General features: G+C 33.5%; 1 pseudogene; it reads left to right on the top strand.

The window, feature by feature from the left end:
• The first annotated feature begins 1217 nt into the window (after window positions 1-1217).
• On the top strand, window positions 1218-1326 carry LOC117654698 (U2 spliceosomal RNA; annotated as a pseudogene).
• The last annotated feature ends 3596 nt before the right edge of the window (window positions 1327-4922 follow it).

Below are 4922 nucleotides of genomic sequence, written 5' to 3'. Positions count from 1 at the left end.
TGTATTAGGTTCATGGGGGCCTTACTGACATTCCTCCCATTTCAGTGTCCCCACCCCAAACAAGGAAATCAATTAATTCTTTCTGCAGGACAGTGTTTGTAATTGATTGTAGATAATCCTTGATTTTGAAAAAAAAAATTGCTTATAAGAAGCATGATTTCATGTTTTAGTTGTGATGGCTACAGAATTACTTTTTACATTGGATGCATTCATACAACACATTTACCCTGATTATTGACAACTGGAATATTAAACAATGATTACCTGTCCAAGGTTAAAACTAATAAAGTTTAAGATTTTATGCAAATGCCACCACTGTTGTCTTTGACAGACATGGATAACCATGTTTTGTGAACATACATAATCTTGTATTTTGTCAATCCAGACAATGAGAATTTTGATCATGTGACCGTGGGCATGCTGTAATGATTGTAAGTGTGAAAAATGATCATAGGTCACTTTTTCAGTGTTGTTGTAACTTCGACTGGTCATGAAAGGTTGTAAATTGAGGATTACCTGTATCTTTAGTTCTATTTTTACTACCTGCTTTGTGTATTCATGTTTCTGGATTATATTCCTGTTTGGAAGATTATTAATTAAAGTCTGCAAGGTTGATTTTACTGTATTTCGCTTTCTTTTTCTCTTTTCTGTCTTGTCTCTCAGTTAGCTCTGTAACCTTATCCTTTCCCAAAACAGTCTATTTCTTTCTTTTTTTTGAATTTTTTATTTTATTTTATACACAAACAAACATTTAATACATCAGTCATCCCTCCCATGCGACATCTCGGCGTTTTTTCTGTGACTTCATCTTCTTTTTGTTGTTTCTTCTGTCTTCATTTTCACCAAATCTATTACAACATTTCTCCAAAAGTACAATATTCTAATTATACCATTTTTTTACATAGCTATTAACTCAGATGAGATTTACTCATCTGTATCTCTTTTCTAACCAATGGTAAAATTGATCCCATATCTTAAAGTATTCTGAATCCTCTCTTTCTTTAATCATCAGAGTTAATCTATTCATTTCTGCACAGTCGAAATTTTTTTTAATTACTTCTCCTTCCAAAGGTATTTTCTCTGCTTTCCAATTTTGTGCAAAAACAATCCTTGCAGCTGTTATTACATGTATAATCAAATAGGTATTTTCTTTACTAGTTTTCTCTGGAAAGATACCCAGTAGGAACAGCTCTGGTTTTAAATCAATACGCTGTTGTATCGCTTCTCGGCCTTTTGGCTAAGATCAAGTGTAGTGTGTATTATTTCTTCCAACCATGTCTTAATTTTATTCCAATAGTTTTTAGCTTCTAAACATGTCCACCACATATGATAATAAGATCCTGGTAACTGGTGACATTTCCAACATTTAGCTGATTTATCTTTGAACATTTTTGCCAGTTTTTCAGGGGCCATATGCCATCTCTAAAACATTTTATATTGATTTTCTTTATATGCAGTGGACATTGTTAGCCAAAACAGTCTATTTCTCATAAGAAATCTATCTCATATATCCTGGTTACTCTGCTAGCTATTATACAGTATAGATAAAAAAAATCAGAAAACAGGAGGATTTGTTTTTCCTTTCCCTTCCTCTTGAATAAAGGCATGAAGAAGAATTCCCTTTATAAAAGTAAGGAAAGTAACAGCAACGAAATGGGTTCTTCCTGGTTTGCGAGAAGGTACAGTTGGGCTAATGGGAAAGGGCTTAGGATCCTCCGTAAAATAGTAGGGAGATCAACTACCATGTCCCTGTGCAGAATCCATTGGAATTGGGTAGCATGTAACAAATTCAAATAAAAAATACTCTGCATTACAACATGGGGATATTTTTGTAGATTTAGCACATGATGGATGAATCAGGTGGCAAGTTGTTTGCAATTATTTTTTCAACTGCTCCAAGGAGTGAAATGAAATAAGGGCTTGCTTATCTAATACACTATTTCATTTTTTTAAAAAGCTTTAATTGAAAACATGTTGTCTGTTAATCTACATGCATTGTCATACAGTAATCCTGTATAATCTCTCTCTTCACTTTTCCAGCAGTTCAATTATAGTAGCAGTAAAGTAGAAGAAGTTAACTTCCTTGGATTTGTCTCATGAACTGATTACTGATATGCAAGAAATTGCTGTGGCTTGTTCACTTGTAAAATTATTTCTGTGTAGCTACAACTTATCTCTCATGATTTTACATGATCAAGGCACCAAGAATAGAGACAGAAAAATCAAGTTACTGCTTTTAAAATAATGCCACATTTGTAGTATATTGTCTTCTATTTATTGGATGATTTTGATGACGACAAATGTATTTTAAAACTGACTTTTAAATCATTTGTAAAATAAATTTGCATAGATAAAATGGGCAAAAAGTGTTTCAAATAAATAATTTCCTAATCTGTATCTAGCTTACAAAATCGGATTCTGAATTTCTTTGGGCTGTGTTTATGAAAATTTTTCCTTTTCTTTAATATATTCTTCTTTTAAAAGTAAGATTATGCGACATGTGTTTTTGAAATATGGCTCCAAGCAAAATGAGAGTTATTTCTATCAGAAGAATTATTCATGAACTCTATCTATTTATCTATCTATCTATCTATCTATCTATCTATCTATCTATCTATCTATCTATCATCATCATCATATATTTTCTTATTTAGTTATCTGTTTTGTTCACAGCACTTGCAGCAATGAAATAGCAAATGTGCATAAAAACAGAGTTAAGATTAAAACAAAGCACAGGACAATTTGCTGTCAGGAACAGTAGAAAAACCAACCTGCGATGTAACATTTTCTAGTGATTTTCTTTAGGAAGGACAAAATAAATAATTGTTTTATTAATAAGTTGTTCGGTTTTTACATTGTTCTCTATTCCTAAAACACAAGTACTATAAGAACATGACTTCAAATTTAATTTTGAGTAGATCTCTTGAAGATGGCGATTAAATATTTATTAATTTATTGGAATGAAGTAAAACCACTGTATATAAATGAAACATTTGAATGAATGCATGAATGAATGAATGAATGAATAACTTTTATTGTCATTTCCTGTATATACAATGGCACGTACTAAAAGGAAATTCCAATGCATTAATGTTGTGTGATACGATTTTGTTTTACAAATTACATTTTAGATGATTTTCTGGGTTAGTTGAATATTATACTTCATAAATAGAGCTTTCATTTAAATTCAGTGGCTTAATTTTTTTCATAAGTATGCACAGAATATCATGAAGAGTTACAACTGGCTGCTTATTTTACATTACACCTATTTGAATTGACAGGACTTACTTTTAATTGTGTTATTTCACGGATTTAATTGATATTACTCTAAAGTATCATAGAGAAATATTCTTTTAATTTGCATTTGAATGTGAAACTATCTAAACTTGCTTTTAATAAGTTAAATTATAATTTAAAAGTAGCTGTTCCCTGAATTTTACAATACAGTTCTCCAATAAATTAATAAATAAATATTAATTATATTACTGAAAAGCTTAAACAAAAAAGCCTATATTTCTAAAAATACTATACAAAAAGCATTAGATTAAGGAAAATTATTTTCAAAAAGGATGTACATTAGGCAAAATTACAAATAAAAATGAATTTTTTAAAAAAATTTCTCTTGAATCAGGGATTTTGAGGTTGCAAAAATTAGTATGAGAAAGATATGAAAAATTCTACCTGTATGATGGTCCATATTTTTGTAGCCTTACTTATAGTATCTCTACACACATGCATTTAAATTGTAGTGTAGTGGAAAAATGAGAAAGGAAACTCAATTTATTACATTCCCAAAAATGAAAAAAAAAGAAAAGGAATTTGAAAAATTTACATGCTTGAAACAATATATGCATAATTATATCTGATCCTAGCTTAACTACTAGGAGACTGTGAACCTCTGAATCACATAAACTGATTTTATCTACATTTCTGGGTTGTTCAGTCATCAAAACAAGCTACAAAACAAGCAAGAAGAGCAAAAACAGATAATGTTGCCCTCTGTTAATGCCCCACTCAACATCACACTGACCTTCATGGCATAGTTTTCTGTTGCCCTTCCAAGGGCTGCTGGCACTTCATTTTTTTGTCTGGATAATTCCAGCAGAATTATAAGAACCCCTCCCACTCCCCCTTCAACTGATACTATACTATATAACATACTATATAGCAGTGATGGTTAACCTTTTTGCCGTCACGTGCCAAAAGCAGGGGAGCGCAGGGGGGTCGCGTCCATGCGTGCCCACACCCATAATTCAATGCCCCCCTGTGCCCCACCCTCCACGCATGCACACGTGAGTCCCCCACATGCTCCCCACCCTTTTGGCACATGACGGCATAAAGCTTACCGGTGGGCCTGGAAGGCCCATTTTTTGCTCTCCCCAGACTCTAGAGGCTTTCTTGGAGCCTGGGGAGGGTGAAAACAGCCTCTCCCCTCCCACCGTGGCCCTCTGGAGACCAGAAACGGCCCGTTTCCCAACTTCCCATAGGCCTGGAAGCCCCGAAAATCAGCTGGCCGGCGCACGTATGCGCGCTGGAGCTGACCTAGGGCAACGCTTGTGTGCCTACAGATATGGCTCTGCGTGCCACCTGTGGCACACGTGCCATAGGTTCGCCATCATGGCTATATAGCATACTATATAATATATTATATAATATACTATATAACAATACAACTGTGATGAATATTGTCCTTTAAATAAAAGGACAAGCTTTGCTGGTTCCAGAGCAAATCTTTTTAAAAGGGGGGAAAATATTATTTTTACTTCACTGAAACTTTCTACTTTTCTTTGTGTTTTTTATTTTTTGAAAAAGGCCATCAGTGCATAATTTCATCATTTTCCTTCATCGGATGTAAATTTCTGGAGATAATCCTGAAGCTTGAAAAGATACCCGTAGAAGGAAGAACAGGTAGAACACAACCA

Source organism: Pantherophis guttatus, chromosome 8, assembly GCF_059756535.1.
Source record: "Pantherophis guttatus breed Tessera chromosome 8, ASM5975653v1, whole genome shotgun sequence".
Lineage (NCBI taxonomy): Eukaryota > Metazoa > Chordata > Lepidosauria > Squamata > Colubridae > Pantherophis > Pantherophis guttatus.
This window is presented reverse-complemented; position numbering and strand designations above follow the sequence as displayed.